The 24,188-nt window shown below is 50.4% G+C and overlaps 1 protein-coding gene across 1 annotated transcript in view; it reads right to left on the bottom strand.

Annotated features, from left to right (window-relative positions):
- LOC103188721 (Down syndrome cell adhesion molecule-like protein 1 homolog) overlaps positions 1 to 24,188 on the bottom strand; it is a 119,352-nt gene that overhangs the window by 52,101 nt on the left and 43,063 nt on the right.

Genomic DNA, 24,188 nt, shown 5'->3' with positions numbered 1-24,188 from the left:
CTGAGACGTCTCAAAACGCTTCACAGGACAGACTGTAAAATGGCGTGTGACTGTGTAGTCTGTGGGCGAAACGCGGCAGCCAATTACGCACAGCAGCGTCCCACACAAACAGTCGTGGGTTGAAGTGACCGCATTATTATTAGATATTATATAATTATTATTATTGTGAGAATACAAAAAAAAAGGTAAATTCGCCGTGAGAGGCCGTGCCCGCAACACGGAGAGATTGTCGTGCGGGGCGGTCGAGGACGCTATCCTGCGCGAGGGGCGCTGTGTAAATGCAAGCTGTCGTTGTTGTCAATCACACTCGAAGTCAGAGCGCGCGCACGCACACGCGCACGCGTGCACACAGCACCGCGTGTAATCCCAGCCCCACGCATGTCTAAATTGTATCTACAAACCTACGGAATTTCTCAAGTTCTCAAGAACAGAGCCAACCTTTGTGCTGCAACGGGTAATCTCAGCCTCTGAGTTCTCCAACATTTTCTCCCCCCGGCCCCCGCCCACCTTTCCCCCGCGCCCACCCCTGCTCCCCGCCTCCCTCCGACCCTCGCTTTCTCAGTACGATCCTTCCAGCAGTATCTGTGTGCGTTGTACTTAATTGTTTTCCTTTGTCCCGAAACAAAAGCTTCTTGAAAAGAGCCTGATGTGTAGTGCGATAACTGAGCGAAGGAAATCACTGGGATTAGTTTAATCCCTCCAAGGAACGTCTGGTAATGCTAACAGGGCGAGCGCACGTGATGTGAATCGCATCAGCGGGGAGCATGGGGTGTGAAGGAAAGAAAGAGGCACAGAGAGAGAGAGAGAGAGAGAGAGAAACAAAGAGAGCAGTGGAAGAGAGCAGTGGAACACATAGAGATCTTTGGGGCTGAGAGACCGAGAGAGAGAGGGAATGAGGGGATGGCGGGGTGGGTGGGGGGGGCGGGGGGTGGTGGTTAGAGAGGGGGAGAAGAGGCACAAAGCAACACGGTAAACCAAAGTGTTCGCAAATTGGCTTTACAGTGAATGACTCGAATAACGTTTCACCCACAAAACACAGTCACTACAGTTTACAGTGTATCCTGTGAAACCCTTTGAGACGTCTCGAAGACGTGATAAAGGGCTCAATCAAATGCGAGGATTGTCAGTGTTAATATAATGCAAAGCTTTTTGGAATCGCTGTCCTGAATTGAAATGCAATGTACCAAATGCAAGGATTGCTATTATTAATTATTATGGATTATTATTAGTGATCATCATTATTATTATTATTACAACCTGTCTAATTGTTGGGTTGTAATAATCCAGTTTGTCAGATGTGGACCTGCTCTGGGGACAGTAACCGCCGACCGCACGAAAAAACTGGGGAAGAGTTGCGAGTCCAAAGTGAAATCTGATCAAGTGGATCATCAAAGAGAATGAAAGAGGGAAGAGACAGAGAGAGAGAGAGAGAGAGAGAGAGAGAGTGGGGGGGGGGGGGGGGGGAGGAATCAGACGTAGCGAGAGAAGGACAGAGCACTCGCCTCACAAGCGAGAGGACCTGGGGTCGATTTCCGGGACAGGGTGAGACCTTAGGCAAGTTTCTTCACTCCACACACCTCCGGTCACCCCACAGTAACGAGGAACCCTGTTGTTAATCGATCGGAGGATCGCTTTTTCGGGGACAATAAAAAATAAATGTGATCACTCAATCCACGACTGTTTGCGGGACGCTGCTGTGCCCCATTGCCGGCCGCCTTTCGCCCACAAATTACACAGTCACTACACTTTGCAGCATGTCCTGTGAAGCACTTTGAGATATGATAAAGCGCGACATCAAATGCAAAGATTATTATTGTTGTAGAAGGAGAGAGAGAGAGAGAGAGAGAGAGGAGAAATCAGAGGTAGGGAAAGAGAGACAGAAGGAGGAAATCAATCACAGAGAGGAGAGATATCTTTAAATAAACTCAAAAGGACAGAACATTATTTATTTATGAGAGCAACACACTGTGGGGTTGGGAGTAATTTCTGTGTGATTCCCGGCCGGATGCGGAAATAATGCAATTAAACGATGCGGAGGAAACAGTGACACAGAGACACCGTGGGGGGGGGGGGCGTGGGGGAGGTCGGGGCAAAGGGGAGAGGGGGGGGGGACGGGGGAGGAGAGGTTGGGGCAAGGGGGAGAGCGATGGGGAGGGGGGACAGGGGACGGGAAAGGGAGGGAAGGGGGAGGGGGGAGAGGAGGGGGGGGCAAACCGGAGCGAGATGGGGAGGGACAGGGAGGGCAGGAGCAGGGGAGAGGGAGGGGGGCAAGGGGGAAGAGGGAGTGTGGTGAGAGGGCGGGAGAGAGGGGGAGGGAGAAGGAGGTGGGGATGGGTGGGAGAGGGAGTGGGATAGAGAGGGGGGGGAGAGAGGGAGGGGCCGGGAGAGAAGGGGAAGGAGAGGGAGGTGGGAGGCAAAGGTGGGAGAGGAAGTGGGGGGAGAAAGGGGAAGAGAGGGAGTGGGGAGCGAAGTGTGGGGGTGGGTGGGGAAGGAATCAGAAGGTGATGAGCCCAGAATCAATAGCTGGAAGAGAATAGGAGAATAGCCGTCCTTCGGACGAGACATTGGCTACAAATTCCTTTACGTCCTGGAACCTCCCAACCCCTCCAGCCTGATTTCTCCCCACTCCACTACCCGCTGCCTCCGCTCTTGCCTCTTTGCAAGCCCCCGATGCCCTCCGCTCCACCATCAGCGGTAAAAAAAATCCTCCGAAGCACTTTGAGACGTCTCGACGACGCGATGAGCCGTTACATCAAATGCGAGGATTGTTATTATTATTATTATTATCACTAAATTCTTAAATTGCGCCTTAGCTCGGAAGCCTTTTCTCCAGAGTTTGCGTGAAACGAAGGGCAGTCATTTCCTAAGAGCAACAATTCTTGTGTTTGACGTAGCGCCTTATTACGATCGTCGAGACGTCTCAAAGCGTTTCGGAAGCTTGACCGCAAAGCGTAGTTACGATGTGTTCTCCAGTCAATCCTCGAGACAGAATTACGAACATAGGAACAGGAGGAAGCCATTCAGCCCCTCGAGCCTGTTCCTCCATCCTATTAGATCATGGCTGATCTGTACCTCAACTCCATCTGCCCGCCTTTGCCCCGTATCCCTTGATATCCTGACCTGAGAAAAATTTGAAGGGTTTCCCATTATCACAGAGCCAGGATACATTCGGAGACAATAAAGTTCTGTGGGCCAAGACCGAGTTGGGAACTCAATCCCACAGTCCCTCCGCCTTGCCCCCTCCCTCGCAACCCTCCTAACCCCACGCTCCCTGCCCACCGCCCCTCCCGACCCCAACCCCCCAGCTCGGGTCCGAAGCCTTGACTGTCCAACGCCTTGGGACGTCCTCCCGACATGAGAGGTGCTGCGTGAATGTCATTGGTTGTGGTTGTTTGGGGCCGGTGGTTGTTTTGGCTTTCCTCCTCCCCCACCTTTGCGTAGCGAGTGAGCTTTCCTGGCGGAGCCTTGTGGATTCCTTGATGCATCTGTCACATCCAGGGTTTTACAAGCCTGGCTGATTCCCTCCGTGATTTATTCAAATGCATTACAGATGATGAGATTAAGGTCCGCTGGGTGACCACAGTCAGCACGCCTCCAAACCCACTTTTACTCCTAACGCCAGCTCCACGTCGGGGTTACTTTTTGACAGGCTCTGGCCTGGCCCTCGAGACCCCAATTAACATCAGCTGTTACACCCCCTTTCCCCCATCCCCACACCCACAGATCACACCAGGCAAATGGGGAACTCAACTCAGTCGCTCAACATTCCCCGCCAGTAGATACGCTTCTCCATTTTTGCCTTCTGCCCCTCCACAGATTGAAACCCCGACCCCTTTCTATTCACCGTAAACCCGGGGATGGGTAAAATACAGTGTTGTTCTTGCCAGTGCGTTTGAGGCGTTTCGTTCTTCATGTGTATATAAAATAATAATATTTAGTAATAATCCTTGCATTTGATACAGCGCCTTATCACATCGTCGAGACGTCTCAAAGCGCTTCACAGAATATTCTGTAAAATGCATTGACGGTGAGTTTTTCTTAAACTTATTGAAGCTAATTATTATTACCCCCAGAAAGCTATCCACCAAACCAGCAACCGGGTTCCTACTTACTACGAGCAGGGAGAAATATTAGGCAAGTTTCCTTACTCTACACGCCTCTGTTTACCTCGCAGTAATATAAAAGTAAAATTATACTTTTTTTGAAGGGATTATTACCCCCGAAAAAGTGAGCAGCCAATTAACTAACAACCGGTTCCTATTTACTGCGGATAATCCGAGGTATGCGTGTGGAGTGAGGAAACTTGCCTAAGGTTACGGCCCGTCGGGAATCGAACCCGGGCCCTCTCGCTTGTGAGGTGAGCACTGTAACCACTGAGCTACAGGACTCGTTTCGTGGGCCACGTTATGTAAATGGACAGCCCAGCATGGAGGAGGCTGAGCCTAATGGTGTTAGTGCAAATTGGCCGTCGTGTTTACCTACAAATCACAGTCACTACACGTGACAGCAATGGCCTGCGAAGTGCCGCTTCGATGGCGCAGGCACTGTATCAAACTCGAGGCTTGTTATCGCGGGCTGCAGTGAGAGGCTGAGCTGGGGAGAGACAGCTCGGGGAGAGGGGGAGGAAGCAACATTGATCTCGCTGTAGCAAAAGGACCAATAATCAATGCATCCACGGCTCCTGCTGTAACCAATATAGATTTATTAAACGAAAGAGGACAGGACCTCAGGCAAAAATGTACTGTATAGTTCATCCAATTAATGAGATAACGTTCCCTGGGTATATGGAAGCCAATTTCTGCCTCACAGATGCTATTTTAACTCTTCTTGAATCAATACGTGCCAGCATTTATGAATTAGCCATTGTACAACTATATGTAGGAACAGCATGTTCTGTCAGAGGCAATGGAAAGCACTAACACCATTAGGCTCGGCCTCCTCCACGCTGGGCTGTCCAGTTACATAACATAACACCACACGCTCCCACCACACCACTCATCTCGTCCTCAGCTGACAAGGTTGGTGGGGTAACAACAGGAGCGGGATGAGGCCGTTCGGCCCCTCGAGCCTGTTCCGCCATCCTACTGGATCGTGGCTGATATGTACCTCAACTCCAAATACCCACGTTTGCCCCATATCCCCGGATACCCCGACCCAACAAACATCTCGTCACCTAATAATAATAATCCTTGCGTTTGATACAGCACTCGAGCACGCACCCGAGACTCATCAAAGCACTTCACAGGATACACCGTAAATTTTTGGTCGGTCAGGGTATTAAGGGATGTGGGGAGAAAGCAGGAAATTGGAATGGAAAGGATTAGTTGAGGTACAGATCAGCCGTGATCTAATTAAATGACGGAACAGGCTCGAAGGGCTGAATGGCCTCCTCCTGTTCCCATGGACCTAAGTGGAGTGACTGCTCGTGTTGTGGGCGAAACGTGGCAGCCGGTTTGCGCATAGCAGTGTCCCCACAAACGGCTGTGGGGTGAGCGAAGGCGGGAGATAGCAGAGCTGAAAAAAATCGACCAAAATACGTGTTTTCATTTTGTTTTTATGTATAAAATGGAGCCGTCCGAAAAAAATAGGCTTCAACAACAGTAGCAACAACTTGGATTTTTAGCGCCCTCCACGCCCGATGGCGCCGCCGAGCATCTTCAACCCTAGTTTGTAGGCCACACTTTGCCCGTTCTCTCTGCATAGGGCTCCGGCCGCTCCGCTACCCCGCGAGAGGGATGTTATATAAATACAAGTTGTTGTTGCCACTTCCTCTCCCCTCAGGCAGCCGAGACCCTCGTCCACACATTCATTGCATCCAGTCTCGACTACGCCAACTCCCTGCTTGTCGGCCTCCCCAACTCTTGTCTCCACAGGCTGCAGACCATCCAGAACTCTGCAGCTCGTATCCTCTCCCGCACCAGACTCCGTGACCCCATCACCCCCACCCCCACCCTCGCCCGACTCCACTGGCTCCCCATCCCCGAGAGGATAGAATTCAAAATCCTCGTCCTCACCTTCAAAGCCCTCCATGGCCTTGTCCTACACTGTGACCTGTTATCAACCTGTCTGCTCCCTCCGCTCAGCAAGCTCCGGCCTGCTCCACGTCCCCTGCCCGACCCGTCCCACCATCGACAGTCGGCCCTTCAGCTTCTCTGCCCCCACCCTTTGAAACTCCATCCCACAGTCCGTCCGTCCATCCCTCCCTCCCTCCCTCCATCCATCGCCTCCTTCAAGGCCCGTCTCAAGAGCTTCCTCTTCAACCGCGCCTTCGCTCACCCTCCTCCCCCCTCTCACCCCCCCCTGCCCTCCACCCCTCCCGATCCCGGCCCCCAGCTCGGGTCCAAATCCCCGACCGTCCAAGCGCCTCGGGACGCCCTCCCGACGTGAAAGGCCCTCCCGACGTGAAAGGCGCTACGTAGATGTCATTTGCTGTTGTTCTGGTGGCTTCTCCGCACGGTTCAGTTCCTGGAACAGCCAGCGAGGACTTGCTCAGGAACCTTGTCGTTTCCACAGCAACCACAACAGATGTGATTTCTGCCGCAGTGCTAAGATCTCGGCAGGCTGCCTCACCAGCATCGCTTTCATCTTTTCCCTTTTTCTAAGAGTTTAATATATATATTCCTGCCCCCCCTCTTCAATCTCTCTCTCTCTCTCTCTCTCTCTCTCTCTCTCGCTCTCTGGACTCAACTGGCTAATTGCGTCACTGTCTACAAACAGGAGCCGTCACTGGGGGCAGGGAGTCATCCAACTCAGCTCCCGTTAACCCCGCAAGTCGGAGCCCTAACCCGCAGGGTGCTCCGAGCTGGACAAGCAGCGGGAAAGCTTGCCAGACGGCGATATCGCACAGCTTGCCCTTTACGTCGCAGCCTGGCAAGCTTTACTGCTGTTAGGACCAACGTACCCGTTAGGTCTTGCGTTTGATACAGCGCCTTATCATGTCTTCGAGACGTCTCAAAGCGCTTCGCAGTACATACAGTAAGCAAATTGACCATATATATTTTGTGGGTGAAACACGACAGTCAATTGCACACAGAAGTGTCCCACAAACAACCGAGGATTGAGTGACCAAATTATTATTTTCTTTTTAAACTTTGAGCGTTTTCGGCTGCGTCGAAATTGGCTGCGATCGGTTTCGCCCCATAAAACACAGTCACTCCACTTGACAGTGTATTCCTGAGGCGCTTTGAGACGTCTCAACGACGCGATGAGGCGCTGTATCGAGTGCGAGGGCTACGATGGCGTTTATTATTTCCCCGAGGCAGCAAAAGGAAACCAAGGGACTGTGCCGTCGATAGGATCAAATCCCCCCGGGAGGTGGGAACTCTGTAACGAAAGGCATTACCACAGCGAGGCCAAGAGGGAGCGTGTATCTGAGCCCTGACACCAGCCTGCAATGCTTTCAGCAGGTAATTCCATTAATCCCGCACGCCTTATCTAAGTCATTACATTCCTGCGAGAAGGGTGCATGTTCAGCCTGGAGTAATGATAGGATGGGATTTGACGGACATCACAGACTCCAACAGCTAATAGAGTCTGATCCTGCAAGGCGAGCCAGCACATAATAGAATCACTAAATGATTAGAGGTACATGGCACGAGACTCAAACTAATAGATTCCTGTTGGCACAGAGCCAGTGGCCGCAGCCTGGCTCAGTCGGTAGCGCTCTCTCTCTCCCTCTCTCTCTCTCTCTCTCCTGGTGTCCTATCCAACAGTACCCCCAAATAAAAAAAAGGGGTCACTCGCTCCATGACTGTTTGTGGGGAACGCCGCTCTGCGCAATTGGCTGCTGCGTTTCGCCCGCAAAATACTCAGTCACTACACTTAGCAGCATATTCTGTGAAGCGCTTTGAGAAGTCTCAACCATGTGATAAGACGCTACGTCACTCGCAAGGATTATTAGTATTGTTACGATGGAAATGCGCGCTCAGATACGTTGATTTCAGCAGCAGGGAGGGACTGCGAAGAGAACAAACCTTCAGGCAAAGCTTCACCAAACGCAAACTGGTCAGTTACCCAGAGACAGAAGGATAGCCAGAGAGAGAGACAGAGGGAGAGACAGAGGGAGAGACAGAGAGACGGAGGGAGAGGGAGAGACAGAGACAGAGGGAGAGACAGAGACAGAGGGAGAGACAGAGACAGAGACAGAGACAGAGGGAGAGACAGAGGGAGAGACAGAGACAGAGACAGAGGGAGAGACAGAGACAGAGGGAGAGACAGAGGGAGAGACAGAGACAGAGACAGAGGGAGAGACAGAGAGAGAGACAGAGACAGAGGGAGAGACAGAGGGAGAGGGAGAGACAGAGAGACGGAGGGAGAGGGAGAGACAGAGACAGAGGGTGAGACAGAAAGACAGAGGGAGAGACAGAGACAGAGGGATAGACAGAGGGAGAGACAGAGACAGAGGGAGAGACAGAGGGAGAGACAGAGACAGAGGGAGAGACAGAGACAGAGACAGAGGGAGAGACAGAGACAGAGGGAGAGACAGAGGGAGAGACAGAGACGAGACAGAGGGAGAGACAGAGAGAGAGACAGAGACAGAGGGAGAGACAGAGGGAGAGGGAGAGACAGAGAGACGGAGGGAGAGGGAGAGACAGAGACAGAGGGTGAGACAGAAAGACAGAGGGAGAGACAGAGACAGAGGGATAGACAGAGGGAGAGACAGAGACAGAGGGAGAGACAGAGACAGAGGGAGAGACAGAGAGACGGAGGGAGAGGGAGAGACAGAGACAGAGGGTGAGACAGAGACAGAGGGTGAGACAGAAAGACAGAGGGAGAGACAGAGACAGAGGGAGAGACAGAGACAGACGGAGAGACAGAGAGACAGAGGGAGAGGCAGAGAGACAGAGGGAGAGAAAGAGAGAGGATGTGGCTGGGGCGGGGGGGGGGGGGTCTTTGGTTTAACGTCTCACCCGAAGGAGACGGCCCTCTCAGAGATAGCGGAACGTCAGCGGGGAAATATAAAAAAAAGGAACGGCGTAAACGTGACAGCCGACAGACAAATACAGATAGTGTCACAACGTGCGACAAACAGCCCTTTGAGTGATGAGCGAAAGTGAGATGGAGGGGGGGGACATCTGGTCAGAAATTCCTTCCTTCAACGTCCCACTGCCTCTCAGCTTGTTCTCTTTTTTTTTTAATCAGCTGTGAACATTAATCTTAATGTTATCGAAATATGAACTTGATGTACGTCGGGGGTTGTCACTTAGAGGTCCGTCTGTGAGACCAACTGTTATCAGGAACGCCGTTGGCTGGGGTTGTCTATCTGTCCTGTACTGTTACACGATGCTGACAGGACCCCGTCTCCCCCAGGGTTTATCAAGGTTTCACCCATCACCGAACGGATCCCCTCGCCCTCGCGTTCAAATCCCTTCACTCCCTGGCACCTCCCTGCTCCCCCCCCCCCCCACCTCCGACCTCCTCACTCCCCCAATCCACCACCCGGGTCAGCGCCTCCGCTCGGACTGGCACCCGCTACGCCCCGAAACTCTGGAACGCTCTCCCTCAGTCCCTCCGCATTGCCCCCCCCTCTCCCCTCTTTCAAGTCCAGCCTGAAGACCTTCCTCTTTGACCGTGCTTACGGCCGCCTCCCCAACACCCCCACCCCCCGCGACCCCCCCTCCCCAACACCCCCAGCTCGGAGTCAGGCTCCACGACTCTACCCTGCGTGGAGGGCGCTATTTCTTTCTTTTTTTGTCTCACTCTCCCTCCATCTCTCCTTCTGTCTCTCTCTCTTCCTGTCTATCTATTTGTATCTCGATTTCTCTCTTTCTGTCTCTGTCTGTCTGTCTGTCTGTCTGTCTGTGACTTTCTGTCTTCCTCTCTGTCTCTCTCTCTCTCTCTCCTTCTGTCTCTCATTCTTTCTGTCTGCATCTCTGTGTTTATCTCTCTCTTTCTCGCTCTCTCTCCTCTCCTCTCTCTCTCTCTCTTTCTTTCTGTCTGTTTCTGTTTGTCTGGCTCCCTTTCTAGTGTCTCTCCTTACTTTGCCCATAAATTATACAGTAAATTCACTTTACAGTGTATCCTGTGAAGCGCTTTGAGACGTCTCGAAGACGTGATGAGGCGCTGTATCAAATGCCAGGATCAATATATATCATGTCTCTCATTCTTACATCTATCTCTTGCTTTCTGCTTCGCTCTTGTACTCCCTCCTTCTGTCTCTCGGTCTATCTCTCTTTCTCTGTAGTGTTTGCAGCGGAGGAGTTGCTGTTATTGTGTGTGTGGGGACTGGCAATGATGGGAGATGTCTTGTCCCCTCTTTTTGCACCACAACAACACACAATTCCCAGGAAAGCTCTGTTTGCACAGCTTTGATGGATCCCATTAATTTCTGGGCACTTACCAGAGAGACCTGTCCCCAGGTAATTATTTTCTACAGAAACACAGAAATGAAACAAGGCTTTTAGCTTTATTCTGAGAGAGGGAAGAGACTGACAGATAAAAACGACAATAGTCATAATGCTTACACTTGATATAGCTCCTTATCACTTGATAGTGTGCCTGACTATCTTCTTGGAGGTAAGTGGGGTCTCCTTGGAGCTGAACTGGCTCCCAAGTGACATGTTTTGCATAATAATACTAATAATAATAATCCTTGCATTCGATGCAGCGCCTCATCACGTCTTCTAGAAGTCTCAAAGCGCTTCACAGAATACACTGTAAAGTGAATTGACCGTATAATTTGTGGGCGAAACGCGGCAGCCAATTGCGCACAGAAGGGTCCCACAAACAGCCGTGGATTAAAGTGACCAATTTAATTATTGTTTCTTTTTTTTCTTGAGGGATTATTATCAGGTGCGTGGAGTAAGGGAACTTGCCCAAGGTTTCGCCCTGACCTGCCCGGGAATCAAACTCAGGTCTCTCGCTTGCGAGGCGAGTGCTCCAAACCACTGAGCTGCAGCGCTCCACAAGAAGGATGTCGGAATCGAGCAAGCCCTCTGTCCGGTTCCTGAGCCAGGACAGAGGTCCGCAGTATCCAGGATGACAGCAACAGCCCGGCCTGGCACATTGGCAGGACCTGGAAGGGCCGACCAGTCACTGGGGGCAGGGAATCCTCCAACTCAGCTCCTGTTAACCCCGCAGCCAAAGCCCTACACAGGTAGGGTGGTCCGAGCTGGACAAGCAGCGGGAACGCTTGCCAGACAGCGATATCAATAGCAAGCGGAGTGGTTTTAGCTGATTACACTCCAGCAGTTAACTCCCTACTCTGGACTCTGGAGTCCTCCCAAGCCTTGGCTCTTGTGCAGCAATGTCCCACAAATAATCATGGATTGAGTGACCAAATTATTTTTTGGGAGGGATTTGGGGTAACGAAACTCGCTTATGGTTTAGCCCTGCCCGCGAATCAAACCCGGATCCTCTCGCTTGAGAGGCGAGTGCTCTAACCGCAGCCCAACAGTACAAATTGTTGCTGTTGGCGATGGAGCAGGGAGGAGAGAGAGAGAGAGAAAAAAACACCCAGGAGAAAAGATTTCCATTTTGAGACGAAAACAAAGAGAGATCCTACAGTCACGAGGCTGGGTAACGCAGGAAATTTCCAATTGCGTGCTCAGGATCCGTGTTTCCCAGAAGACACGGTGCCTGGACATATCGTGCGGTGTCCCGGCAATGTAAATAGACATTTTTCTCGTCCTTCAGATGAGACATTAAACCGATCTCCTTGTCTGCCCTTTCAGGTGGTTGTTAGAGATTCCCACGACGCTACTCAAAAAGAGAAAGGAGTTTTTCTCTCTCTCTCTCTACCTCCCCGTGACCCGTCTGACAAATCCCCCGAATAAAATCACCCCACGACTGTTTGTGGGACACTGCTGCCTCATCTCGCCCACAAAATACTCAAGTCACTACACTTGGCGGTATACTCTGTGAAGCTCTAACGAGATGTCTCGATGACTTGCTGAGGCACGATGTCAAACGCGAGGATTATTATTATTATTCAAAATCCTCAATGCTTTTCTCTTTAACATCACGGAACAAAACAATCCGCTCGCGTCACTGATCGCCCGATGATTTCAGTTCTTTTGCGCGCTGTTCGTCGCTGGAACCCCCCCACCCCCCCAACCTGGTTCGATGGCCTCGTTCGCAGTTGAAAGAGAAAGAACAAAAGCAAAACGCAGGCACAATCTCAGCAAAACTGCGTTTGTGCCAATTAATGCCATTTGAAGAGAAATGCCTTTGATCGGGGCAATGACGGACTCTTTACGCATTCACACAGCGGCTCTCAGACGGAGTGCTCAGCAGTGGCGGAGCCTGTCATCGCGTCGGGAAGAGAGAGAGAGAGGGGAGGTGACCGTAGACAAGGTCGAAAAGGAAGGTGCTCGCGGTAGATACACCGACCCAGTCACCGAGACGTCTCGAAGCGCTTCACACGGCCCTGTTGCGTAGTGTAGTGACTGTGTGTTCGCCCACGCACCAAGGAGCGCTCTGATGAAAACTTTGCGACATTTCAAAACCATACAAACGAAAGCATCATTGTTCCTCTTGTGATCGTCTCTCGATTTTTCTGTTGCCCCGAAAGTTGGAAGCGAGTCAGCAGACGTGATATCACCACTCAATTCCCCAAAGTGGAGCGCGACGTGTTTTTTTATATTATTATCGGTTCCTTGGGTGCCATCATCCTTGAAATTGCACACACAACACGTCTTAATTAGTCTGCACACTGTCAGTCGGGGGGCAATAAACCTGTCAGCAGCGGCTCGACAGTTAAAAGACATTTAATAGGCCAAACTGCGTACCTGAGGCCCATCTCTCTCCAGAAGCCCGGGGTTTGACTAGTCGCCGGGCTCGTTGCGTTGTCCACTGATCCGAGCGCCGATGGAAACTCACCTATAAAAACTTGACGCTCGGCACGTGAGATTTGACACTGATTGAGTGCGCGGCCAAAGAAAAATCGCTTTAATCCAACTATTAATTGAGACGTGGGATGGAAATTGGATTGCTGTAGCATATCGGGTAGAGTGCTCGCCTCGCAAGCGAGAGGACCTGGGTTTGATTCCCGGGCGGGTGGGGCGGGGGTGGGGGTGGGGGGGGGGCGAAACCTCTGTTTACCCAGTAAGTAGGTGTAAGAACCCAATTGTTCGTCGATTGCCGGATCGCTTTCCAGGGGCGATGATCCCTTCAGTAAGTAAGTTTGGTCGCTCAATCCACGACTGTTTGTGGGGACGCTGCTGTGCGCAATCAGCTGCTGCCTTTCACCCTCAAAATGCACAGTCACTACACTTTATCGTATATTCTGTGAAGCGCTTTGATACTGCTCAATGACATGATAAGGCGCTACATCGTGGTATCTTTAGTACAGACGTTAAATCTCACTCCCCATTTGCTCCTTGTTCAGGCGGACGTTAAAGATCCCGCAAAGCTGTTGGAAAAAAGAAGAGAAATCTCTCTCTCTCTTTCTCCTGGTGTCCCGGCCGACAAACCCCCAAATAAAATCGGTCGCTCGCTTCCGTGGCTGTTTGGGGGACGTTGTTGCGTGCAAATTGGCTGCCGCTTTCGCCCGCAAAACACACAGTGAAGGCAGAAAAAGAGGAAGGGATTTCCCCCCCTCATCCACCCCCCGTTTTCCTAACCAACTCACTTTTCACGACAAGGGCCCGGCAAACGCGGCTGCCTCGACTCGACTCGACTCGGTAGTGCGAGCGCAAGACAATTATGGGTTCCGTATCACATCGTAACTCACATCAATTATACATGACGGGTGGTTACACACGCCGTGTGAGGCGGCCCTGCAGACACACGCACACGCGCGCACACACACACACACACACACAGCCTGAGCACGGCTCACAGCCCCCCCACAGTCACCAAATCCGATTAGATTTCCATTAGAGAGAGAACGGCAATGTTCACCTTTGTGAGTGGAATATCAATTGCGTTTCAGGACGGGGGGGGGGGGGGGGGGGGGGGAGAGGAAGGGGCTGAGGGCTGAGGGCAGGTTTGACAATACTCTGCTCCTGGTAAGATTTATTAGCTTTAAAGTAACCTTATTTGGGGCAAATATTTCTTTGTACAGAGGTTCTCTGTGTGCGAAGGCATAGCACACAGCCTGAGAGAGACACAGGGGCAGAATCAGTGGGAATATTCATAATATATTCATAATGCACAGTAAAATAATAATAATAATAATCATCCTTCCAGTTTGCATCCTTGTCACGTTCTTGCGACGTCTCCAAGCGCTTCACAGAATATATTGTAAATTGAATTGACTGTACTCTGTGGGTGAAACTTGACAGCCAGTTGCGCGCAGCAGCGTCCCCACAAATAGGGGTGGAATGAAGTGACCAATTCATTGTTATTTTATTTTGGGGTTGGGTGGGAGGGATTATTACGCTCCGGGGCAATAGCGATCCACCAATTGACTAACAACCGGGTTCCTACTTAACTGCTAGGTAACCAGAGGCGTGTGTGTGGAGTGAGCAAACTTGTCTAAGGTCTCTCACCTCTCTGCCCGGGAATCGAACCCGGGTCCTCTTGGTTTGATGTTTGGTACAGAGCCTTATCACATCGTTGAGACGTCTCAAAGCGCTTCACAGGATACACTGTAAAGTGGAGTGACTGTGTATTTTGTGGGTGGAATGAAATCATGGAACATCTTCTCTCACTTCCTTCCATCACCCCCTCGCCCCCCCACCCCCACCCCCACACACCCCCTCCCTCCTCACCCCCTTCCTCTCATTGCCATGGCGACGTCAGATGTATGAATCGCTCTCCTGCAAACCTAATTGCTGTCTAATATCCATCTCCGCAGAAAGAACGGCAGAGATGGGAGCTCAGCAGCAGCTGCTGTGTGTTTGTGGACAGCCCAGACCCCACAGCAGCTGTGACAAATGGATAATTTGTATTCCATCAGTGAGCGAGGCCCCCACAATGGAGATATCTCCCCGTCCATCACCTGGCAACTGGAGGAGCCTACACCCCTCTGCGCCCCCCACGCCCCCCCGCCCCCACGTCCGTCAGGGGCTCAGAACGTGTGTGGTCCAGGATCATGCTCCAGTGCAGTGATGAGGGGGGTGGAGGGCTGTGCTTTGCGTTGTCGTTACTACATAATGACCTTTATTCCCCCCCCACCCACTGCCCTGCCTGCCCCACCATCAGCGGTTGGGCCTTCAGCCTCTCTGCTCCCAGACTTTGGAACACTATCCCACAGTCCCTCCGCCTCGCCCCTTCCCTCGCCCCTTCCCTCGCCTAGAGATAGAGAGAGAGAGAGAGAGACTGAGTGACTGAGAAGGAGAGAGAGAGAGACTGAAGGAGCGTCTGGTGTCTCAGAGGGAGAGACTGAGAGAGAGAGAGACTGAGAGACAGATTGAGAGAGAGCGAGAGAGAGAGAGGGAGAGAAGAGAGACAGAGAGAGAGAGAAAATATCGAGAGAGAAAATAACAACAAAGCTCAAAAGCGTGAGGTCCTTGGCACTCCGGGGGTTAAACCTCGACAAGAAATGAGGTCAGGGCTGTTTTGGAAATGAACATTATCAGAACAAAGAGGGGAATCAATACCTGACTGATTCTGCATTGACACATCGGAGAGCGAGAGCGAGAGAGAGAGAGAGACAGAGCGCGAGCACTATGGAAACCAACTGATCAGAACGGCTTTGATGCATCTGAATTATACAATAAAGTGGGGAATAATAGCGGAGGAGAGGCTTTGTAATATATACTGGGAGCTGAAACTGCACTCACTGGGGAATCTAATGATTATTCCCTTCCCCGTGTTTTAAGAATTGCTGTTGTCTAAGAGATTTTATTATTAATAATGATATTATGGGGTCCTATAGCTCAGTGGTTAGAGCTCGCAAGCGAGGAGAGCATAAGGGTTCGATTCCCGGGCAGGTGGGAAACCTCGGGCAAGTTTCCTCACTCCACACGCCTCTGCTCACCCAGCAAATACGTGGGAATCGGGTTGTTAGCCCATTGGCGGATCGATCGCTTTCCGGGGATAATAATCCCTCAAATTAAAAATAAAAAAATCATGATGATTTAGTCGCTCAATGCACGACTGTTTGTGGGACGTCACTGCGCGCAATTGGCTGCCGCGTTTCACCCACAAAATACACAGTCACTCCACTTCACGATAAATCCTGTGAAGCGCTTTGAGACGTCTCAACGACGTGATAAGTCACCATATCAAGTGCAAGGGCTATTATTCTCCGCACAAGTGATGCAGTGCCTTTCACGTGGGGAGGATTTGCTGTGTGTGCTTTTATCGGGGAAGTCCTCGAGAAAAAGATCCGTGTCCAAGGGACAGCACCCGTTATTCTGCCCCCTCATAGTCCAGTGTAACGTTAAGTATAGTGGGTGTGAAACCTGCATGAACGACGTGAAATTAATGAAAGTGATGTGAAATCGGCCCCGAAAAATCTGTGAAATCAGCACAAATGACATGAAATCGACAGCGGCAAAGCTACGAAATCAGCACCATTGACATCAAATCAGCTGTGAAATCAGCACAAGTGATGTGAAATCACTGTAAAAGCAGAAAACCTCCTTGACACAGAATCGAGACGATATTTAAACCGGAGCGTCCGAATGTGTGGGTGCGAGCCGGGCATTCATTTATATATTCCTTCTCCTTTTTTCTCCCCCCACCAATAAACTCTCGTCCTTGGCCTCACGGCGCTTTGTGTAGCTTCCCCACTATCCATCTGGGACTGATGTACATTTCCTGTTGTTGAACATATCTTTCCGTGCAATTTTTATGAACTGTGGAGCTCTGAAACATCTTGTGGTTTCCCGGCTAAATTATCCCTGGGAGGAATGTGCGAGCAAGCTGTTTTTTTTTAAAAAACACGGGGAATCTAATGAGATCCGGATTTCCCATTATCTCCAGATTACCCCGCGACGCGAGTAGGCAATTGGACACAAAAAAATGGCCCCTTATTTTGTTCTCTCGATGTGCTCTTTGATGTTCGGGGGCTTAAAAGGTTGTTAAGAACTGTATCATTTCAGCCGGTCGTGGAGCAAAATGGAGGAAACAGGCTCGTCTGACGCAAGGGAACAAAGATTGCTGGTGGCTAAAGAGGAAATAGACTCGCTCCTTCATCTCTGCTCTTCACTCAAGCCAAGTTCTTGCTGCCTGAAGTGGCGGTTGAATCAGTTAGTGTAGTATTGTCTCGCTAGTGAGAGGACTCAGGTTCGATTCCCGGGCAGTGTGCAACCTCAGGCAAGTTTCCTCACTCCACACGCCTCTGTTTGCCCAGCAGAAAGTAGGAACCCGGTTGTTAATCAATTGGCGGATCACTTTTCGAGGGTAATAATCTCTCGACCGAAAATAATAATATTTTGGTCACTTCAATCCACGACTGTTTGTGGGACGCCGCTGCGCGCGATTGGCTGCTGCGTTTCCACAAAAATATACAGTGAATACACTTTACAGTATATCCGTGAAGTGCTTTGAGACATCTCGAAGGTGTGATATGGCGCGATATCAAATGCAAGGATTATTATCATTATAATATCTATTGTTACATCCACACAAGAGGAAGCTAGACCTTCGCATGAGGGAGGGGGGAATAGAAGGGTGCGGGAGGGGATAAGGTGTGGGTGACGACTTGTGTGGAGTGTAATCACCAGCACAGACTGGTTGGGCTGAGTGGTCTGTTTCTGTGCTATACAACTTTGTGAGAAAAAATAACCCTCTGTCCTTCCTCACTCGCCCCAATCCTGAAGGACTTTCAACCTCCGATCATTTCTCACGAAACATGATGGCTCGATTTTTTTGTACAGCGCTTCAAAGTGGTCCACAGCGATTCCTACTGAGTGCAGTGACTGTTTGTTGGCAAAAGCGTACGGTTTGAAATCACCAGAGATCTCTTTCCTCTCCCCCACCCCCCGGCCATTTTTCTCCCCATTTTCGTACAGCGCAGGCGAGCGGCGATTTGAGAAGTTTGTCTGTGTTCCAATAAGAAAATAAGTGGAGTGTATTCCCCCCAACTCCCCCCAACCCTCTCTCTCTCTTTCTCTCCCTCCCTCCCTCCATGTTACATGGACAAGAAAAACTGTAATCACAGAAATGATGGTTTAATAATAATAATCCTTGCATTTTATACAGCGCCTTATCATGTCTCCGAGACGTCTCAACGTGCTTCACAGGATACGGACACTGTAAAGTGGAGTGACTGTGTATTTTGCGGGCGAAACGCAGCAGCCAAGTGCGCACAGCGACGTCCCATAAAACAGTCGTGGATTGAGTGACCGGATTATTACTATTATTTGTGGTTGTTTGTGAGTTGTCTTGTAAGCTTGGATCTCGCTGAGTGGGGGGGGGGGGGGAGGGAGAGAGGGGGGAAGAAAGAGAGAGAGGAAGAAAGCGAGAGAGAGAGAGAGAGAGAGAGGAAGAAAGAGTGAGGCGGAAGCTCTGTTTCACATAATTATTCCGCTCTTTCATGTTGACTCTTCAAAAACATGAAAATTTGTCCTTCACTCTGAGAGCCTGTCGTGTCGTGTGCTAACCATGCGAGTTAATGTATTCTAATGTATACAGGCGCTGTTATCTCTGCTTTTACAAGGGAAGAAACGGCCTCTCTCTCTCTCTCTCTCTCTCTCTCTCGCTCTCTCGCTCTCTCATACGGTACTGAAACCCAATCAGTCCGAGGGTTACAACACACGGCAATAGTTTATCAAAGAGGAAAAGCATTTCATCAAACTACTGCCCAGTGAGTCTCGTGTCTCCAGGGGGTTAGAACGCTGTATGGAACCTGCGCCTGTGTTAACATCTGCCCGTCAGGTATCGATTTGCTCTGTCTACACTCCTGGGGGAGGAGTGGGGTCCAATGTTGGTGGTTCTTCTGACACCGCACTCTCCCACCCCCCCCACAAAAGAGTGCTGAACTTTTGCCAAAGGCCTTGGGGGGATGTCTGTATGAAGCATCTTCGGAAAGAGAAGGGAATTTTGTAACTTCAAGATAACGAGAAATAATAATGATCCTGGCATTTGGTACAGCGCCTTATCACGTCGTCGAGACGCCTCAAAGCGCTTCACAGGATATATTGCAAAGTGTAGTGACTGAGTATTTTTTGTGGGTGAAACGGGGCAGCCACTTGCAAACAGCAGTGACCCACAAACAGTCGTGATTGAGTGACCAAATTATTACCCCTGGAAAGTAATCCGCCAACCAGGTTCTAGTTACTGATGGCGCAACAGAGGAGTAAGGAAACTTGCCTAAGGTTTTGCCTCAGCTGGGAATCGAACCCGGGTCCTCTCACTTGTGAGGCGAGCGCTCTAACCAGCACTCTCCAGCACCTGGGCGGAGGGAGGGAACGAGTGAGCGAGCAAGCGATGGAGTAAGTTTGCAAGTGAAGGAAGGAGGGAGTGAGAGAGGGATGGAGGAAATGGAGGTGTTAGACTGATCCCAAACCCTCATTTCCCTCACAGCTCAGAGTGACGGCCTTTGCTGCAGACAGGGCCTGAACGTCAGCTCACGGAAAGCGAGAGAGAAGAGAGAGAGAGAAAAGAGAGAGAGAGCACGCGTCCAACACAATAACACGGTTGAGGAGTTGAGATGATGTTTGGAACTCCACAAGTAGTTTTGTTCTGGTTTTCAAGCCCGGGACCTTCACTTGGAGGAGGGAGGGGGTTTGGGGTGGGGTGAGGGAGAGCAGGTGGGGGGAATGGTAACGGAGGGAGGGAACACACTCCCAGACACCTGTCACTTTGTTTATAACAAAGGCTCCTCACACAAGAACCCATTCCAAATAACCTGAGACTCCAACCAACAAACCTGGTGGTAAACTATTCTATTAACACCGCCCCAGGCAATACTCAATGGGAAGAGTCAAGGGGTCAGATCAGCAGATGCCTCTGCGGCCAAATTAGATTCCATCTGCTCCACAATTCAGGGAGATGTTAAGGTTGATCCCTAAACCCTTCAATCTCATCCACCATCATTTTGACTGATCAAAAAGTGGTGTCCTGTTTGATTCCCGGGTCAGGGTGAAACCTTGTAAGTTTCCTTACTCCACACGCCTCTGTTTACCCGACAGTAAGTAGGAACCCGGTTGTTAGTCGATTGGCGGATCGCTTTCCGGGGGTAATAATCCCTCAATAAAAATCCGATCACTCAATCCACAACTGTTTGTGGGACACTGCTGTGCGCAATTGGCTGCCACGCTTTGCCCACAAAATACACAGTCACTACGCTTCACAAAAATATATTCTGTGAAACGCTCAACGACGTGATAAGGAGTAATATCAAACGCGAGGATTATTATTCTAAGGATTATGATATATATCCTGTGAAGCGCTTTGAGACGTCTCAATGATGTGATAAGACCCTGTATCAAAATGCAAGGATTATTATTATTATTATTATCTCACATCTTCCCCCACCCCAAAAAGCACCCCAACATGGGGGAGCGAGTACAACGATTGGAACTGATGTAACCTGACCAGGTCATCCTTTTCCACAGTTCCTTTCCCTCTGAAAACTTCTTCCCTTCACCAGCCTCTCAATCCGCAGCTCAATTAAAGCAGGTGTGGAGGTGAGCTGAGAGCTGAGAGGCGAGAGCCTGGAATGAGCTTTAACAACAGGATCAACCTGTGACACTTTAATAATCCCGAACACGCTCAGCCCTCAGTCAGCCCAAGATTATTAATACGTGTGAAGTGATTCCTTCTCCCGTTCGCCATTTCATCACAACTTTCCTGTCTCAGAGTTGAAGACACTGTTTTCTCTCTCTCTCTCTCTCAACCGCCCCCTCGCCACTCACCCCCCCCCACCCCTCCATTGCCCAGCAAAGAGAATCGCTATATTTTTATTAACAACTCCACTCCTTCAATGTGCAGTCCTGTAGCTCAATGGTTAGCGCTCTCGCCTAGCGAGCGAGAGGACCCTGGTTCGATTCCCAGACGGGGCAAGTTTCCTTACTCCACACTCGCGCACACACAGCCTATGTTTACGCAGCAGTAAGTAGGAACCCGGTTTTTAGTGGACTGACGGATCGATTTTCCGGGGGTAATAAATCCCTTCAAAAATAGAAAAAAGGAATAAATTAGTCACTCAATCCGTGACTGTTTGTGGGACGCTGCTGTGCGCAATTGGCTGCCACGTTTCGCCCACAAAACGCACAGGCAATTCGCTTTACAGTGTATTCTGTGAAGGGATTTGAGACGTGTCGAAGACATGATCAGGAGCTATATCCAAAGCAAGGAAAATTATTATTATTATTATTATTATTAGTCACGATTTCATTACAACTTTCCTGCCTCGGTGATGACGATCATGTTTTCTCTCTCTCTCTCCCCATTATCCGGCGAGCGAGCAGAGGCGGTTGTATGTTCATTAACAACACCGAGCTTCTAAACACGCTCCGAAACCTCTCGGTGGCGATTCAGGATTTAAACGCCTCACAAACAACGCCCCAGGCTAACACCTCAAAAAGTTCTCCTCTCCTGCAGTAATCAAAGGCAATCTCACCCTCTCTGATACGGACGAGAACAGTCGTTTGGGCTGATCAGAACCAGAGAGTTTATGGTTGAGGAGAACCTAACAAGGCCAGCGTTTTGTGCTTCCCTAACGCACTCTCCTATTAAATGTCTCATTGCCTTGTGGTGTTGCTGCAGGACTGGCTTGTTAAAAAAAAGCTGAGGTGGGGCGGGATATCTCACCGAATTTTATGATAATAATAATAATAATCCTTGCATATTTATACAGCGCTTTATCACGTCGTTGAGACGCCTCAAAGCGCTTCACGGGATACGCTGCAAAGTACAGCGACCGTGTGCTTCGTGGGTGAAACCCGGCAGCCAATTGCGCCCGCAGCATCGTCCCCACAAAACACTCGTGGGGCGAGTGACCCCTTTTTTGTTGGCCAGGATACCGGGAGAGAGAGAGAGAGAGAGAGAGAGAGAAACTCCTTTCTCTCGTCAAATAGCGCCGCGGGATATTCAATGTCCACCTGTACAGCCACACGAGACGGCGGTTTAACGTCACATCCGAAGGACGGCGTCTCCGACAAGGCAACGAAATACCCCCCAGTGCTGCACTGGAGCGTTAGCTTAGACGATGTGAATCCCAAGTCCTGCCGTGGACGGGGCTCGAACCCACAACCTGCTGACACGGAGAAACTTGACTGCAGATTTGAAAGCGCTCCAGATCCCTCTCCAAAAAAAAAATGCGGTCGCTCAATCCACGACTGTTTGCAGGGGACGCCGCTGTGCGTAATTGGCGGCCGCGTTTCGCCCGCAAAGAACACAGTCACTACACTTTGCAGTCTATGCTGTGAAGCGCTTTGTGACGGCTCAATGGCCTGATAAGGCGCTGTGTGGAACGCAAGGGCGATTGTTATTATTACAATCATCAATTGCACAACGCGTCCAAAGTCACTCACGCACTGCGCACCGTTTAAAACACACAGCCTCGGAACAGCACCAGGAACATGGGTCCAACAGACCGACGAGCAGCCATGACGGCCATTTGAACAATGTACCTTCTGATTCCTGTTACACGATGATAACACACAGAGAGCTCAAAGGAAATTTACAGAGCGTAATCCAATCTCAGCCGCTCAGATGATGTTGGTGAAGTGCTCGAGAACAGCTCTCGTGGTCCGTGATGCAATTTAAGACCCGGAGATTGGATTGTTGCTAAATAATTCACTTAGAGCGAGGCAGCCATTATCACCCTGTGTGATGGGATCAGTGGGAGGTAGACATTGAGTGCGGGTTTGATGTTCAGGCCCTGGACATTCAGTGCTGAATGAGGCTGGATTGCAGGCACCGTGGAACCAGCGACAACATAAAGGAACCTGTTCCTGCTCCGAAACCTGTCCACTCCCTCCGCTCAGCGGGCTCCGGCCTGCTCCACGTCGCCCGCCCTACCATCTTCAGCCTTTCTGCCCCCCTCCCCCACCACCACCACCACCCACCCCCTTTGGAACATCATCCCACAGTCCCTTCACCTCGCCTCCTTCAAGGTATTTCTGAAGACCCTCCTCTCGGACCCGTGATTCGGTCGCCCCCTTACACCCACCCTCCCTGCCCTCCTCCCCGCCTGATCCCAACCCCCAACTTGGGTCCAAACCCCTGACTGTCCAGCGCCTTGGGACGTCCTCCTGACGTGAAAGTCCCTGTGTAAATGTCATTTGTTGCGGTGGTTGTTGTTGAAATAGCCCTAACCTTCTCCTATAACACCCTACGGTTGAGATGTTCAACCGAGATCCCGTCTGCCTGTTCAGGTGGACATTAAAGATCCCCATGGAGCTGCTCAAAAAGATAGGGGATTTTCTCTCTCTCTCTCTCTCTCCTGGTCGACAATCCCCCACCCCGTAACCCCCCCAGCCTCCACCCCGCAAAATAAAATCAGTGGCTCCCTCCATGATTCCTTGTGGGACACTACTGGGCCAAACTGGCTGCTGAGTTTTGCCCACAAGATACATAGTCACTTCACTTTACAGTGTATCCCACTGTCTTTTTGAGACATCTCGGTGTTCGTGATAAGGCGCCAAATCAAATGCAAGGATTGTTATTCTCATTATAGGAAATCACAAGCCGTTTGTTCAGCTTTCCTCATTATCAAGCGAGACCCAAGATGGCGCATTATAACAGGGGTCAAGTCAGCGCTTATATTCCCCCATCCAAGAAAATGAAAGTTTTTCATTAAAAAGCAAGAGATAACCGTGGAGCGTGTGGGGAATATGCCATTATTAGTTCTCAACACTGTAATGGGAATCAATACAAAGCTAATAATTCTGGTTATAAAGTCTGTGCATATCCCAATAAATCCATGGCCAGCTTTTGTTTTTGCTATTAAGAGTAATAATAATCCTCGCATTTGTTGCAGCGCCTTATCATGTCGTTGAGACATCTCAAAGCGCGTCACAGGATGTATTGTAAAGTGTAGGGACTGTGCATTTTGTGGGTGAAAGTTCCGGGAGGCAGAGAGTTAAGTTATCGATAGCTGAGACAGTAAACAGTAAGTTTGCGGACAGACGCTCTCTGTGCTCGAGCGCTGTTCTGCTTGAGCTGCGGAGCATGAAGGGATTTACAGATGTACAGTTACAACTCGGTAACCTTCAGAACAAATCCCTGACATCCTTCACACAACGCTGCACTAACAGGTTATATGTTACCAGGGCGGAAATATCAACTGCCTCCAGTCTATAACACACTGAGCCCAACTCTCCACACATGTTGAATCACTTGCATTAGCCGACGACCCTAGGAATTATATCTCTTTCTGACCCCCTCCCCCCTCCCGCCCGCCC

This window comes from Callorhinchus milii, unplaced genomic scaffold (assembly GCF_018977255.1).
Source record: "Callorhinchus milii isolate IMCB2004 unplaced genomic scaffold, IMCB_Cmil_1.0 Scaffold25, whole genome shotgun sequence".
NCBI classification, from domain to species: domain Eukaryota; kingdom Metazoa; phylum Chordata; class Chondrichthyes; order Chimaeriformes; family Callorhinchidae; genus Callorhinchus; species Callorhinchus milii.
This window is presented reverse-complemented; position numbering and strand designations above follow the sequence as displayed.